Genomic DNA, 19,175 nt, shown 5'->3' on the forward strand with positions numbered 1-19,175 from the left:
AATAGGTACCTGTCATAAAATTGTTTTATTATAACAATCAAAAATGTAACAAGCAGTCAAGCAAAATAATATTTTTAATCTTCTTGGAGTGGTAATTATTGCTACAGACAGAAGATTATTCTAAAAAATTTAAATCTACATATCATTATTGTGTTTATAGTTTTCTAAGTTAATCATACTATTATATTATAACAGTATTACATTTTCAATTTAGAACAAGCAAACAAAGTTGACATAACTTCGTGGCATAGATGACTCGAATATAATTTGGTATATGGTAGGTTATTATTGCATATAAAATATAGTAAGTACATTATAATATTGTATTTGTATTATTTTTCACGACGCTAGCTTCTCATTACAATGTAACAAAATATATAATTATTTGTTTTCGGGTACTCGGGTACAGTTTTTTGTGTCGTAAACGTCGTATAGTTATTTACCTCGAATGACCCTCCGAATGGGCCCTCCAACCATATTGAGTGGACACAAATAATAATTTATCATACACTTGTTGCGCTAATCGTTTTAAAAGGATCCGACCCCGCGGGCTGCCCGTTTTCACCAAAATATACACATCTCATTCTAGTTGTTCCAACCATACCAGCCATCGAACAAAACTTATGAAAACATTTTTTAATTCGTCACGAAGTTTACTTGACAACAAAATTAGTTAAATTACCCAAATATATATAATATGTTACCGGAAACGATGAAAATTAAATTATAAAATGCCTAGTCAATATTATAAATTCCTAATATTAGTATAGTAGTCGAGGAATAGGCATTAACAAACAACATAGGCGAGGTTGTAAAATTCAAATATTTTGCTAACACATTTAGAACTATGATTAGGAAACTACCTGTCTAATATAGTGATAGATAATGTTGATAATAATTTTGTTTAGCGAAATATTTAAAGTGGGTCAGAAATATTAAAGTATAATTTTAAGTTGAATTGTTTGACTTGTTTTGAGCTGTTGAAGGACATTTTCAATTTTCAATTTTTTTTAGATTTTTATCTATGAATGTCAATAAAACTTTAATTGTTGGGTTAAAAAGCTTAAAAATCATGCTTTTAGTGCATATTTGAGGTTTTACGTAATATACTAATTAATATATTATATACGTAATATATTAACGGACTCGACACGCGTAATTAATAGTTCAAAATGTCCCGACGGCGATAAAAAAATAATATTCGGTACTAGGAACTCAGGAGGAAAACGGTGCCGTCGAGTCGCTTTTTTCACCACAGTAACAACAATAATCATAATAATAATAATTATAAGATAATATTTTATGAAGTGCGGTCTTCTGTGTGTGTGTGTGTGTGTGTGTGTGTGAAGCTCTCCTTCTGAGTTCCTGATGAGCAAAATATTGTAAAACGAATACATTTTATCTAATTCATAAACATATTTATTTATTATAATATATTGTAGTCACTATGATTATCACCACAGTAATATTGTTTTAATTTATACCTATTATCTATATAATGATGTTGTATAATCGAATACAGAATCGAATAGAATACATTTAATTTAATGTATTCTATGATTGTACTCTGGTCAACGGCTGTGTAAGGCAACACGAAAAGCTACAATATTCTGCGATAATAATAATAATGCACCGCTTAATTAAAAATGAAATATATTGTAATACGATAAATGATAGTAATAATATTATTAGTAGGCTGCAATTATATGTTTCCGTGTTCGAATAAAATATGTATACTCTTCGTCAGTCTTGTAAAAGATACTTTTAAAAAGTATTCAAGTAGACTAGATATAGATTCAGATACAGATACATATTTTAAAAAATATTTAAAATACGTATTTTAATACTTGGAAAAGTATTTAAGTACAAAATATATAAATACAATGTATAGTTTTAAGGTTAAATACGGACTGCAACTGTTACCGTTCATATAATATTGACAATAATATTATAATATTATAACTAGTGTCGTTGTTGTTATAATACTAGATAATTATTTACTTATGATTATGTTTTAGATTATTATTGTTTATTAAAACTCAAAAGAGCATTATGGCTGGTCATGAAATATAAATAAATAAATATTATATTAAATTATACATGAAAAAAAATTAATACGATTGAAAAATATGTATGAAACACTATGGCAGCTAACCTATCAAATATATACAGATTTAAAGTAATTTCCAAGTTTTAACTATATAATATAGGTACCTACCTACGGGTTAGATTAGGATAACCTAACCTATATGGGCTTAAGTCAGGAGCTAACGTTTCGTATGCGGAAAATAACGGTACTCCGAGTGTATTATCTGGTATAAAATATCTATAAATCATCTATATAGTTGTTAAGTACTATATTTGTCCGTATGCATAGTATGCAAACGTGATATCATACACGACTTATCGTGAATGCCGTGATAATAACGTCCCCAGTGTTCTTCACGGAGCGGGGTCGACGTTCCGTACTAGTGACAAGATATACCTACTAGTGGCTGTATTGTCATTGCCAAGGCTTGGGACTTATAGCACTTAAAATCATCAAAATAAGCGCTTAAAAACATCATTATAAGCACTCAAATAAGCATTTAAAAAACTTAAATTTAAGCAAAAATATTTAATCAAAAAAAAAAAAAAAGGTGGATAAGTGGATGTCGCTCTGCTGTACAGTAGGTTACAAGTGAGTCATTGTAATGGATGGTGTTAAATTTGAATTCAATGATATAATATCATTGTATAAGAAAAACGATTCTGGGCGAAAACGGTCAGTCAGCCTATGATATTACCAAGTATATTTGATGATATTATTGTGAATAAAGTAATTTATATATAACCTATTTACGTGGAGCCTTGTTTTAAATTTTCAATCCTTAGCCATAAAAGTTAAATATTTTATACATTTTTAACTATAAAATAATAAATAAATTATAAATTTGATAAATGTTCTCAAAATTTGAACTTTAAATAATTATAAAAAAAATTGTGCCTATGTATTTTTAATATTTTTCAACTGCTATTAGAACGATATATCAGAAGCCTTATATTAAATTTTCACGCTTAAACGCTTAAATATATAGAAAAAAAAACTAAAAAAAATGGAAACTGAAAATGTCCGTAAACAAGTCAAAATATATCAAAATTTTGGAAAATGTTATGGTGTATAGAAAATGCTAATATAAACATTCAGTCGAAATCTCTTGTACCTACGGCCATTTGTTTTAAAGTTGCACCAAAAACCAAAAACTGATTTTGCGTAAAAATTCCCGTTTTTCCTTAATTTTTCTTTTGTTTTTCACGTCGATTTTGAAAACTACTGGGAAATTGATACTTTTGACCCCAAAGTACCAACTAGATTCACTTTCCTATCAGAAAAGTTACTGTTGAAGAAAACCCAAGTACTTTTACTGTCCTAAAAGGTGATGATAGACAAAAAAAAAAATAAAAAAAATAAAAAAAAAACACACATCATTGTAAAATCAATACATTCAACGCTTCGCTTAGAATCTAAAAAAACTTTCTTTTAACATGATAAAGTAGGTACTAGACATAATTTGTATAACTGTGCTAAAAATAATGATTAGGAAAAGTTTTAACTAATAAATCAAAAAAATCAAATAAATATTTATATTCTAAAAAATTCAAACTTCACTTTCGAGACATTTTGCATTATTATTTATGGATTTTCTGACGGATTTTCTGAAAATTAAAATGTAAACAATATTCACAAATAATTGAAAAAAAAAAATTAAATCTTACCGTCCTTATTGTATTGAATGGTTTGATTTTGTATTTAATTTTAATTCTATCAAAATCAACTTTGTAAGAGAAAATCATCGAAAGGAAAAATAACAAGGAAACTGAAAATAAGCATTTTTTTTTATGAACCAATGAAAAATGCAAAAAAAGTACTTCAACAATTTCATAATTGAACGTGTTGTAACATGACATACACTTCCATAGTACTCCTGCTACATTTTAAGTCAATCCATAAAAAGAAGCAAATACTTTAAGTCCCGAGCCCTGGTCATTGCCCATTGGTATCATACGTTATTTCGTACAACATACTTTTTAATTTCATAATCCTAAGCAGAATATTATGATATATTATATTATATAATAATTTTAATATTCGGAGTGTTTTGATCTATAAGAATTAAATTGTGGACAAGTAGTTTATTAATTATAAGTAAATAGAGAGGATTTTTCTATTTTTAAATAATATTATATTAATTATATTATATTATATTCCATTATATTAATGGAATTTATGCAGCTCAACGAAGGTAAAAAATGTAGACGACTTATCCTTTACATAAATGTATTGTTGATAAAAAAGTCATATTTGTTTCTATTTCAAGTTGTTATTAAAAAAATACTGTTAATTTAAAAATTATCATCTCCACCAGATCATCCTACATACTTGGTTACGTGAGTCGGCTGAACCATTCTTTTTAATGTATAACGTTACTCGTTTTCTATTAACATTTATTTAAACATAATTTTACATATTTTAATTAATTTCATAATATATTAGTTGTACCTTTCATTCCTGTGTCATAAGCTTCATCACACTGGAAAATATATACATTCACGTGACCAAAAACCTCTTCAGTTTTTTATCGAGATTTGGTACGTCACAATAGTCGTTGTAGTATTTATATAATATTACTTTAGGGAATTTTTTTAACTCCGATTCGTATCACTTTACTGTTGTTGTATATAAGATGTATACTTACTGCATTATCGTGCGCATTTAAAGTATGTACAATGTATGAGGTCGAGTAGTTGGTTACGGGGATTGAATAGGTACAGTATGTAAATTAAGCCGTTTTGACAAGTATAATACTATATGTTGTGTTCTCACAATAATAATGACAGAATATACTCTATAATAGTGTTTATATGATAATATTTACATTATGTATAATATAGAAATAACTTAAGTTTCAAAAGGTTTTTTTTTAACAAAAACGCACGAAGGTATATACCAAAACGAGGGTGCATCTTGAGTCTCGAAAATATAATTGAAATAAATTATATAATGACAGAACCGCTTAAAAAAAAATAATTTATGTTTTATCTAAGAAATCGTTGTAGATCGTAATGGGTACAGTGGTAAAATACATAAATAAAACAGCCTACAGACTATAAGTCAGGGGTGACCAACTTTGTTTAATTATGATCTGCTGAGAATATATTTTCCTTCGGGGATCGACTAACGTAAAAAAAATAATAATGTTTAATTTATAATTATTTATTAGGTACCTACTGTAACGATTCGCAGTTTACTGACTCGTCATTTATGTCGCACTCGGCGAATTTGCTTAGGTAAACAGAAAACAGGAACGTAGAGTACGAGCATATATATTATTGGCATAGCAGCCAGTCGAGTTTTGAACCGTGAAATAGAGACTATACATCAGTCTACTATAGTCATATTTATAATATTATTAAACGTAATTAATTGATTAACTTTAAGTATATAATAACGTACCTAATAGTTAAATTATAATAATTCAGTATTGTTCAACTCGTACTCCGCTACTCCTGTTATCTTCAATATACTACCCTTAAGAACAGGGTTACTCAGGTGATAGTGTATTTTATTGGTTATAATATTATAATTATTTTAGTCTTGAATAAAACATTGTATTCGTTGCTATATCGTGTTAATTGTGTTAGTTTATGAACGCAGGTCATAAGTTTCTAGGACCTGTAAAATATAACTCAGAAAACTTTATTTATATCAATTCAACAACCCGGATCTAAGGACCGGTTCGTGTAGTGGGAATAGCCAACCAACTACTCCTTAACTGGATAGAGTTAGGTATAAATATCGACAGCCACTGGGTTTGACAGCCGAGTTTGCGTCTTTGTTTGTTTAATGACAATATTTAATTTGGAAGCCACATTATTTATTATTTTCAAAAATTTTAATTTAAACAATATAGTATAATTATAAAAATCTATTTTTTTTTAGCAAATGTTTAAGTATTATTTTAAAAGAGCGGGTAATAATCAAACCATTCATATTTCTCAACGTACTTGGTCAATTTTAAGCTTGGATAAGTCTATAGATGTCTGTAGTTTAACGCCAAACGTATGTATATCTTATATTAAAACAGTTAAGTGTTCAGAGATCGCTGAAGCTTTTTCTCAGAGTAGGAATATAAAATTACCCAGTGACGTTATAGAAATCGCTAAACTTGACTTTGGAATTCTTTTTTCGTTAGAACTTCCAAGTAAACTCAAAAAAGAAGAATTTACACAGAAGTCGTTAGAGGAAAAGATTGAATTACTTTCTGTACCTAAATCCTTGTACCTTTATTATTTTTTATCTTAAGACAATCTAATACAAATTTTACGATTTTTAAATAAGGAATTTTCAAAAAATAGCAAAACCGTAGAATTACGACTTTTAGTAAGATCTATTTTAAACAAAAATCAAAGTGAGGACGATAACGATAGTGATCCAGATTTTATACCTAAACCTTTTAATATTGAGTGGAGATCACCTGTTATAACGCGTTCAAAAAAGAGGGATACTGATTTAGTTGACCCAATTAATATTAACGATAGACTAGAAATTTTCAACATGTCCAAACCAATTTTTTTTAAACCCGAATTTTATAGTGGCGAACCAGACGAATGTGTCGACGAATTTATTGAAAATTATAATTTGATATCTGTGGCTAATGAGTGGTCTGATGATAAAAAAATAATGTATGTCCCAATATATCTCAAAAAAAGCACAGGAGGAGGCAGCGAGGAGGTGTGTTGCACTACTAATGTTAATAACAAACATACTTTGCTTGAACAATTAATAATGAAATTAAAATGTAAAATTATCTAAAAATTATTAGTGTTTCGTATTGCAAACGAAAAATGATTACGAGCAGGTCTAGTTGTCGACTGTCAGCCTATATTATAAAAAAAAAAACTGTGTTTAGTATAGGAAAGTGAACCTATTTGGTACTTTGGGGGGTCAAAAGTAAAAATTTCCCTGTAGTTTTCAAAAGCGACATGAAAAACAAAAGAAAAATTAAGGAAAAACGGGAATTTTTACGCAAAATCTGTTTTCGAGAAAATCGATTTTGGTTTTTGGTGTAACTCTAAAACAAATGACCGTAGGGACATGAAATTTTGACTGAATGTTTATATTAGCATTTTCTATACAACATAAAATTTTGAAAATATTTTGACTCTTTTTGAGTTGTTTACGGACATGTTGTAACATGACAGTTTTCAATTTTTTTTAATTTTTTTTTCTATAAATATCAATAAAATTTTATCTGTTGAGTAAAAAACCTTGAAAATTTAATAGAAGGCTCCTAGGTTATTGTTTCAAAGATGAAGAAAATTAAAAATCCCAGTGACAGTTTTTATTTATAAGCATTTAAAGTTCAAATTTTGACAAAATACGGAAAAATCACGAAAACTAGCAAATTATTTTTAGTTGAGAATTCATAAAAATTTTTCTTTTTAAATCTAAGATTTTGAAATGTAATATAAGCTTACTCATAAGTTTGTCTACCTTTATCAATAAAAAAATGTCTACAAGAAACTTAAATTAAATTTTTATGAGCGTCTGAAATTTATATTTATATTTTTTTGTTGGGTAAAAAAGCGTGAAAATTTAATATAAGGCTCCTGATATATCGTTCTTATAGCAGTTGAAAAATATTAAAAATACATAGACACAATTTTTTTTATAATTATTTAAAGTTCAAATTTTGAGAACATTTATCAAATTTATAATTTATTTATTATTTTATAGTTAAAAATGTATAAAATATTTAACTTTTATGGCTAAGGATTGAAAATTTAAAACAAGGCTCCACGTAAATAGGTTATTTATAAATTATTTTATTCACAATAATATCATCAAATATACTTGGTAACATCATAGGCTGACTGACCGTTTTCGCTCAGAATCGTTTTTCTTATACAATGATATTATATCATTGAATTCGAATTTAACACCATCCATTACAGTGACCCACTTGTAACCTACTGTACAGCAGAGTGACATCCACTTATCCACCTTTTTTTAGTTTTTTTTCTATAAATATCAATAAACTAACAAAAAATGACTTTTTTTGATCTAATGAAGCGATAAGAATTCTGAAAACAATTTTTGGAGAAGTTAAAATCAAAAAAATCAAAAATGTGGGAAAATTGATTTCAAGTAGACTTGATGACAAATTCAAATCTGTTTTCAGAAATCTTATAGCTTCAATATATCAATTGGAATGTTTGGCAAAAAAACACGTCTAAAATACTATGTCGCGCGTGTGTTGGACAAAAACGGAAAATCACGGTATCGAATCCCCTTAAGTCGTGGTTACAAAACAACATTTATAGATAAACATTTTATTTTATACCGTTTTCTAGTTTTTCACTTTTCTGGATGCCAACATACTTTTTTCATTTCATATTTCTAAGCAGAATAAAATATATTATTATATCATATTATAATAATAGTATTATTGGGAGTGTTTTGATCAATAAAAATGAAATTGTGGACAAGTATAGTTAATTAATTATAAGTGTAGAGAGCGGATTTTTATGTTTTTACATAATATTGTATTAGTGGAATTTATGCAGCTAAACGGAGGTAAAAAATGTAGACTACTTATCAATTACATACATTTATTGTTGATAAAAAAAATCATATTTGTTTCTATTTCAAGTTCTACTTAATTAAAAAAATTGTTCATTTGAAAATGAAAAATTATAGTAATCGGTGAATAGTTTGATTGTATTTAAATTGGAAATTATTTAAAGTAAAATAAAAAGCATATTTTAGATTTTTAGAGCATATTATAATGTATCTACCTATAATCTATTTGTCTATATGATTTCTTAACCTTTTAAGAACCATCCACTCTAGTTAAACATAATAATATAGTATTTGAAAATTAGATGAGCCGAGTATAATGAACCGTAAAATGTTGCAACACATATTATTTTTTACGATTTATTCAGTTTTTACGATCTTAAACGACAGTAAAAAATTTGATATTCTGAAGGAGAATATATTATTTTTAAGTATTTTGATGTATAATACAAATGCAATTTTTGACAAGTAGTTATAAGCAGACAGTGGCGGAACTACATATGATTGAAGGCGGGATTTTCCGCAGGCCTCATCGTGAAAGGGGCCTCGGCGCCTCGCAGCAAAATGTACTTTTTAAAAAAAATTTTGGTTCAAGTAAATAAAATCATTGAATACTGAAATAATACTAAGTATACTGATAGCGGATAACCATACACCATACTCAGTATTTAGTAGGTAGGTACTATTAATAATTAATGTGAATAATAATATTATACGAGTATAATAATATTGCCATGTCTTATCGCGATATGCGGGCATGCGGCGGCGATACGCGGTAACTCAGAGTGGAGCCTATAATAGCTGGTATACTAACTTATAGAAATAGATTATTATAATATACTACGGTCTACGGCCCAAGAAATAAATTATTTTTTTTCATTTCATTCTGATTTTACTATGAGAGTGGTGTTATTGGGTGTTTGACGGTGTTTGGTGTCAGAAACAACATCCAAGTTAATTAGGTAAGTAGTTTTACAATTATTTTGCATTGAAAGACAACATTAAATTGTGATTCGTATACAATCATTGAATCATTGTGGTCATTGGTGTTACGTAAATACTAGAAATTTAATATTAGTTCATTTTTGAAACGTTCACTGTCAGTAATAGTTGTAAGTCATATTTATATTTAAAAGTAAATCGTATGGAAAATTATTTCAATTCATTGTTTTATTTTCATGCTGTGTAGGTACTGTACGTACCTACAACAGGTTTCGTATTTTTTTTTCAGTATTTCTAATTTTTTTTTGTCATTATGAGGGGTGATATGGGGATATCCCCCCCCCAGAGGCTTTTTTTTAGATTAACCAAAATTGAATTCCCATAAGCACTTGGCTTTAAAAGATTTTTAAGATAAGAAATATTTTTAAATAAGAAATAAGAATTCATGGATATTATCATAGTTGAGATTTTTTTTATTTTACTAGAACAATAAAACTACGATAGCTCAACAATTACAATATATGACAAGAATATTGTACCTACAGCTCACGGACTAAGATATAATGGACTGGAAACGACTTGGTCGGAGGTCGGCCACGAAAACGTGTGCTTTGCCTTTTGTACATAAATTCGTAGCCGTTATATGCTGCTTGAATGGACTTTTCAGTGCAAATTAAAGTTGCAATCATCAGTGCATCGGGACATTGAGTTTAACCGCGATGCCGTTATTTTGGCGAAAAAAAACAAAAAGCAAAATTGACTTAATATTATAGTTTTTGAAAAATATATTCAATCTTATTAAATTGTTTACTTTATTGTCTTTGGAAACCATTATTATACCATTTACCTCATTTAATTTATAATAATAAATTAATATAATATTATGATATATGAGATTAAGTGGTCGAGAGGGGGTGGGGGGCATAGCCCCCACTAGGACTATAATATAAATTTATATACCACCCAAGAACCAATTCCAAATTACGCCACTGTGTTCATGTGACTTGCACATTCATTCGAATCAGGTTCGTAGTTACTTTACCAGAACAAGTTACTTTTGAAAACTACTAATCAATATTTGAATTATTTATTATTGAAATAGGTACCAATATTTCTAAAAAATGTTTTTCTAACTTAATTTTTCATTTTCAAGTGTTTAATTCCATAACCGAAATTAGAAGTTTGAATAGAATATTCTCTACAAATTGAAGATAGACTAATTTAAAAATGTTAGGATTTTATACTAATTGATTATAGTAATTCACAATAGATGGAATACGACAAACTTGGTATAACTCTTATAAACACTTACGTACAAAAAGCACGGGCTCCGCGATCTACCGCAGGTAGAGTGCCTACCTGATAATATACTGCTGCGAATCAGAATTTTTATTCCAGGCAACAGAAAATATAAGATATATTTTGAACACCATACACCGAATATTAAATAACAAATTGAACCAAGTTAGAGTCATATAGAGTTGGTATATTTAACGGGCAACGAAGTGCACGGGATCAGTTAGTATTTAATAATTTTGAGAACCATTAAGCATTATCCTGAATGTCCACGATAAAGATAATTTCATTATAATCCAAAAATTATTTTGTTTTATTTTAAAATGGAAGATACCCGCGGGTGCCTACTTGAAAATCTGCCTAAACTACACACACGTGTTTACACCTACTGTTCCCTCCCCCACAGATTAAACTAATAAAAAGCAGGTTAACTAATAAAAAAAAATTTTAATTTTAAGTTAAAAACTATTTTTGTTTTCGAATACTTAAAAATACAATTATTTTTTTTTACATAATGCCATACGGATATAATAATGTAATAAAAACAAGGTATATAAAATTAGTCAAATAATAATTTTTATTTTCTAATCCGTTAAAATACAATCATTATTTAAAATAATACAAGAAAGATTTTACAAATTCAAATCTGTTTTTTCACTTTTTAGTTTTTTTGTTAATTTCATTAGGACAATATTTTTTTTTTTTTTTAATTACAATTCGTTTCCAGTATTTTAATGTTCTTGCACTTCTAATTTTAATATAAGCCCTGATTGAACTTCCAATAAAATATTAATACAATTATTATGAATATTAGGAAGTGACATAAAGACATTTTCTTTTAAATGCGAATGAAAATTATCAACGGCATTTATAGCGATGTTTATATTCTTTGGAAATTACGCTATTAGCTATTTTATCTATTTTTTTTTTATAGCAATCCCTCCTATTACAATATTATTGAATATTGGATAATTCATTACCTTTTGATAAGGCACGTGGTCGCTTTGGGTAAAGTGTCATGCGCGCAGCAGTGTTAGGTATTGTAATTTAGTATTATAATATTGCATATTGTTTTATTAAAATTTAAAATTTAATAGTGGTCCAATCACTGATCTACCAATCTACCTGTTATAAGTGTGAATTTGTAGTGGCCCAATTACCATATGCCCATGCCCGTATCCGTACCTACCATTCTTTGGTAAGTCGCCGCCATAGATTTAATATACAACTTGATATCATCGAAGTCGGCCGTGATTTAAAAAGAAGGAAATGTTTAGAAAATATTATTATCACATTATATGTATATGTATACATATTATATAATTGCATAATATGTATATGGATAAATTTAAATTAATGTAAATATTGCCTGCTTTATAAACGGTGGACGACTTCAACATTGGTCACAGTTGTAGTATGGTAAAGAGATGGCTATCTAGTTGTTTTATAACGCTTGTATTCACGCTTTTTTACCCAACAAAAATTTTTTTATTGATATTTATAGAAAAAAAAAACTAAAAAAATTGAAAACTGACAACGTCCGTAAATAGCTCAAAAAGAGTCAAAATATTTTCAAAATTGTATCGTGTATAGAAAATGCTAATATAAGCATTCAGTGATTTTCAAGTATCTACAGTCATTCGTTTTTTAATTACAATAAAATAAGAAATTTGTTACATGAGAAATCGAGTGAATATCAAATGTTGTAAAAATATAAATTTCAGACACTCATAAAAATTTAATTTAAGTTTCTTGTAGACATTTTTTTTTTGATAAAGGTAGACAAACTTATGAGTAATCTTATATTAAATTTTCAAATCTTAGATTTAAAAAGAAAAATTTTTATGAATTCTCAACTCAAAATAGTTTGCTAATTTTCGTGATTTTTCTGTATTTTGTCAAAATTTGAACTTCGAATGCTTATAAATAAAAACTGTGACTATGGATTTTTAATTTTTTTCATCTGCCTTTGAAACAATAACCTAGGAGCCTTCTATTAAATTTTCAAGCTTTTTTACTCAACAGATAAAATTTTATTGATATTTATAGAAAAAAAAACTAAAAAACTTGAAAACTGACAATGGCCGTAAACAGCTCAAAAAGTGTCAAAATATTTTGTAAATTTTATGGTGTATAGAAAATGCTAATATAAACATTCAGTCAAAATTTCATGTCCCTACGGTCATTTGTTTTAGAGTTACACCAAAAACCAAAATCGATTTTCTCGAAAACAGATTTTGCGTAAAAATTCCCGTTTTTCCTTAATTTTTCTTTTGTTTTTCATGTCGCTTTTGAAAACTACAGGGAAATTTTTACTTTTGACCCCCCAAAGTACCAACTAGATTCACTTTCCTATCAGAAAAGTTACTATTGAAGAAAATCCAAGCACTTTTACTGTCCTAAAAGGTGATGACAGACACAAAAAAAAAAAAAATAAAAAAATAAAAAAAAAGTCCACCTTATATAATGATTACCTTATATACAGAAAACGGTCGGAAAAACACGAATAAACGAATCTACAGTGCCGCAACAATAGGAGACGCAAGGTATATGCATTGTATTCCCTGGCCCAGTTTTTAAGGAAAAATTAAATAAGTTATTATTCGAAAATCAAATGGAAAACATACCTTTTATAATAGATTGATATTATTTTACATATTGTTATTTTGATATTGTTCGAAGTACAAATTCGAGTACCAGTAACGAGTACTCATCTAGTATTGTGATACTCGAAATCGAAGCACCTATCTAGTATCTAGTATCCACCTGTGGCATCCTGAATAACAAAGCGTTGTTCATTGTACAATAAATGATAATTTCGAAGGAACATTCGATACAGACGATACAGTGAACTTGTAATAAGTTTAGCTAGCGTAAAGATTGATGGCGTTAGGATAGGCAACCAGATTGGCATGTATATCTAACGCTTCAGGATGTGACGGCCGTATAACAGCGCCAACTTAATAACGAAGCACTTGATATGAACATTAATTAAAGATAGTATTTAAACTGTTCGTGAATATATTTTATATTTCTACTGCAAGATGTCAAAACGTTTGTTTGATAAAAAAATCAGATAAGAACAAAATCTATATTATATCTGTTTTAGGATTTTAGTTTCGTGTGCTAATTTAAAAATGTTGTGCGTGAAACTTGAAACTTCTAAAGTATATTATTATATACAAATTTGAATATTAATTTAACCTACCTACTTCCGCATTAATAATAACAATATATTATATTATATAATGTCAAATATCCTAGGCTGAAAACCAGTCTTCACTCAGAACCGTTGTTCGTATATAATATTATTATATCATTAAATTCAAATTTAAGAACTATCCATTACAGTGACTTACTGGCCACTTATATCCTACTATACAGAAGAGCGTCAACTACTTACTTAAAGTTTGAAATCGTATTTTTAATTGCTGTTTTCTTAGTGAAAATATTCTAAGTACAAAACTTATTACGTTATTGACCAGATTGTCGCGGAGGTGCGTGTCCCAGCTCAAGTACAGGCAGTTTCGAAGGCTACTTTATAGTCCTGACCACTCTTCCCTTGCTTATAGATACCGTATCAATACTCTCGCGTATACGGTCCTCGTCCACTATCTCCTTGTAAGTGCTTATGGCCCACGTCAACAATTCGTGTATCTTCGCTTATTTTTTCTAACCCAAAACCAAAATCTACTTTGTCAGAAACCAAGTTTGCGTAAAAATTGTGTCTAGTATAGGGGTTTATACCATAAACATATCGTGAACATTTCAAGTGCCAACAGTTATTCGTTTTTTAATTAAAAAAAATAATAAAATCAGTACGTAATCGAGAAATCGAGTGAATATCCAATTTTGTAAAATTATAAAATACAAACGATCATTAATAGCACAAAAAAAAGCGGGTAAGTGGATGTCGCTCTGCTGTATAGTAGGTTACAAGTAGATCAATGTATAATAGATTGTATTAAAATTGACTTCAATGAAATAATATCATGTATAAGAAAAACGATTTTGGGCTGAGACGGTTATTGTCAGTCTGGATATTTACTATTATTATTATTCATTATAGTCTGTAAGTTGAATTAATATTATAATATTATTTTTTTTTGTTCGCCATTTCTATGGTGATAAATAAAGCGTTAGAAATATTAAAATCCCATTTTTAACTGTTTTTCGTAATTTGTCAGTGGTTTTTCCAGTGGCATTAAATAACTATTAAGAAAGTCAAAAATTACCCGTTAAAAGTATCATATTGTTCCAATTTGCTAAAAGATAAGGTAGTATACGTTGAAATCGAAGCACGCCTTCTGGTAGCAATTTTGTATACAGGATAAGAAAAAAAAAACACTATTGTAAAACCACTAGCTTCCTCGTTCCGCTCAGAATCTAAAAAGAAAAAACATTCAGTCAAAATAGCATGTATCTATAGTTATATTTTGTTTTAGAGTTGAAACAAAATTTTGTCGAAAACCGATTTTGCGTATAAGTGTTATTTGTAGCGTGTTGAGCTCTAAGGCGCACAGCGAACTTATAATTAGGTACTTACACATGGTGTGTGTAATGTGTTGGTCATAGACCTTACTGTTATATGTATGTGTTAATATTAGATATTGTATCAGTCAGCAGTTTATCTTACATAATGTATAGCTCATAGTGTACGGAATGTAACAGGAATACCTGACAGATTAAACTACTTTTGTTCTAATCAATGTTTTTAAACTCATTTTATAATATGTGTATAGTCAGTTGCGCTACACGTATAACATACAAAATGTGGGTAAGTGGATGTCGCTCTGCTGTACAGTAGGTTACAAAAGGTTCACTGTAATATATGGTGTTAAATTTGAATTCAATGATATAATATCTATGTATAAGAAAAACGATTCTGAGCGAATAAGTTGCAGGTAGCAAGAATGTTGGTAGAGGATTTCTGAGGTAGGTTGATAAATAATTAGACTTTGTTGAAAAGTTTAAGTTGTATGTTTAAAATTGTTCTTCATAAAACACTCTTAGTCCAAATTGACAAAATCGTTAAACTGTCTCTCGCGAAGGTGCTCGCATGTACGATGGTAAATCACGTCTAATTTACAGGCCGTTTCGGGTCTGGTTTTATAGGGCCTCCTGCCCTCCTACTTCCCCCTAGTCTATTGATATATCTGTGGACCTCACAGGACATGATTCAAAATATTATCTATTCATTCCTATGCCTGGCTATTCCAAGAATCATGTCCCATTATTATCTTTACTATATATTATGTTATATGCCATCCGTTAATATTCAGATACTATGCGTTATTGATATATATATATATTATAAATAATAATTATATATTATATTCACATGACTGATATTTTTCATATTTCTACTGTCGGCTTTTTTATATAGTTGTTCAGAAATGCGTGCTATGCTGTGTTTCTATGGTTATGGAAAAAATATTGAGAGACAATCATTTTTGGTTCAAATCTATGGAGCCCCAATTGTCATCATTCTATATGAATAGCACGATTTTTGAATTGATTGCTTCGAGATTTGACCGTGGGTTGTCCATCAGAAATGGTTTGTAATATTAATTTTTAAACTATTTGTGTAAAAATATAATGTAATATAATAATAATTATTGATTATGAAACAATAAAGTTACTGTACTATTTAGTACTGTGCATTTTTGCGATTTGAGAGAGCCGATAATGGTGAGTATTATAATATAAAATAACGCTTCCGCTTTGTGCGTACTAATATGACATAGATCTATTGTTTCAAATTTTTTTCTGTTGTGTTTTAATTGTTTAATATGCAATTAGTATTATATTGAAACATCATTATAACCATTTACATACACGGAGATAAAATATGAAGAAATATTAAACATAGTTTATTTTGGTTATTATCATCGTACCAATAAATAAGTTCAGAGAATACTCGCATATTACAGCTGATAGGTAGGCGGCGCGCGGTGGTACGACAACGAGATAATGGCCCAGATAAAGCATTACACACACTAATGTTCATTCACTACTCACACAATGACAACGTTCAAATATACATGTAATATATGCTGCCTAAATATTACTCCTTATAATATACTATGCTCCAATCACCTTAATAACGAAACACTTGATGTAAACATTTAGATAATATTTAAACTATTCGTGATTATATTATGTTAAATATCTACCACACTAACTGAAAGATAACAAGCTGTTTCTTTGATTAAGTTAATGTTGAGTATTCCTATTATCCAGAAAAAATTTTGTTTATTACGGATTTTCGGTTTATAATAATTTATTATAAGTTCGCAGAATATAGAAAATATTATCAGAAAAAAACAAGATATATTTACAAAGAAATAACTTTTAATAATACTTCGTAATTTATGTTTGATTATAAAAACTCATATATTGTATTAATAAGTTACTTATAAATATTAATATAGGGGTAACATTAGTCAACCGTGTGAAAACATCGATGCCACGAATTAAAATCATAAATCATAATACCTATTCATTATTCATTAGTAATTGATTACTTTTTATTAGTTCAATGAGGATTATCATACATTGTTTGAATAGTAATATTTATATGACTATGAATGATGATAACTATTCAAGTGATTAGCACTTATTTTATTAAATAATACCTCATAAATGCATTTTTTTTTCATTATTAACTTAACTTATTAGTTGAAGATGAGTTAAGTTAATAGTATTTGTTAACTTAATGTATGTATTAAAAATGTGTATTATCTTATAACTTTTAATTTAATTGAAAAAAAATAGTTAATAGCTCAACTAAACTGAGTTAAGAAATATCATTAACTTGCCCAGCCTTTGAATTTTCTATACACCATAACATTTTGAGATATTTACGAAAATTTTCAGTTTACAATATTATTTTTAATTTTTTATACTATAATTATCAATACAATTTTAGATGATGGGTAAAAAAGCTTGAAAAATAAATAGGAGGTTTATAATTCATTTTTTCAAAGACAAATGAAATATATTAAACATCCATAGTCAAAATTATTTTTTTATAAGCATTTAAAGTTCATATCTAGAGAAAATACATAAAAATCACGAAATTTGCAAATTATTTTGAGTTAGAAATTCATAAAAATGTTTTCTATTTAAATCTAAGATTTAAAAAAGTTATACAAAATTTATCATAAGTTTGTTTACATTTATCAAAAAGAAATGTCTCCAAGCATGTCAAATTACATTTTTATGAGCGTTTGAACTTCATATTTTTACAATATTGGATATTCACTCAATTTCTCATGTAGTGATTTTGTTATTTAGTTGTAATTCAAAAACGAATTACTGTAGATACATGAAAATTCCACTGGATATTTATATTTTCAATTTATATACACCATAATATTCTGAAAATATTTTGACTCTTTTTGAGCTTGTAACGTCATGGAATTTTGGGCCCCTTATAAATCATTTATAAATTATAAGTATACAATTATTACCAGTTACCGCGCAAAAAGAATTATCAATAACAACAGCAATATTATATAATATGTTCTCCCCCCCCGACCCCGCACTCAGCAATGTTTGCACACTCGACCCGCAACCGCTGGCGGCTGTAGTTGCTGTCACCGTCGTCGTTGTCGAAACCGGTATCGCACACAGTGCTTTCTGACCCCCAAGACAATTGTAAAACAATTCCGCAACGCAACGACACTGCTCCAGCACCACCGCCAATCAGCTGCCGTGACAATTCTCGCACTTTGGTTTTTTTTCACCATCAAGCAAACTCCGCCGACGCAGTCCACTTTTTTTCTTCCCGTCGTTGAACGCGGTTGAAGACCAAAACTCTTGTGTACTCACTTGCCCACACTCACATCAACTTATACCCGCCGTGAACAGTATCATACCTCGTGCTCACACAACTTGTTGGTAATCTACACGGTTTTGCGGCGCATCATCAACACGCCACGATGGGCTAAACATCGACGACGGGCCCGAGGTCGGGCAAGGCTGCAACCACGTGGCCACTACTCAAACTCAGCATCGTCGTCAGCTTCATTTTTTTTTGTTGTCGTAAATATATTTCTCCCCCTGTCCCCCCTGTTCAAATCCGCTAAACTTATGATAGGCGTCACAAGACGCGGGGCTTTTCTCCTATTCAAATCACACAAAAAACACCCGGTAACCCTATGGAGACTATCCCGAGTAATGTGGTGTGTCGATCCCCGTGGGCCGAGCGTTTTGGGGTGATTTGATTACGGACCAAGCCATTATTATTTGTGACACATTTGCATGTGCAAATTTATTATTATTTTTTCCACACTTGAAAAAATACAGTCAC

The sequence above is a fragment of the Metopolophium dirhodum genome, chromosome 1 (genome assembly GCF_019925205.1).
Source record: "Metopolophium dirhodum isolate CAU chromosome 1, ASM1992520v1, whole genome shotgun sequence".
NCBI lineage: Eukaryota > Metazoa > Arthropoda > Insecta > Hemiptera > Aphididae > Metopolophium > Metopolophium dirhodum.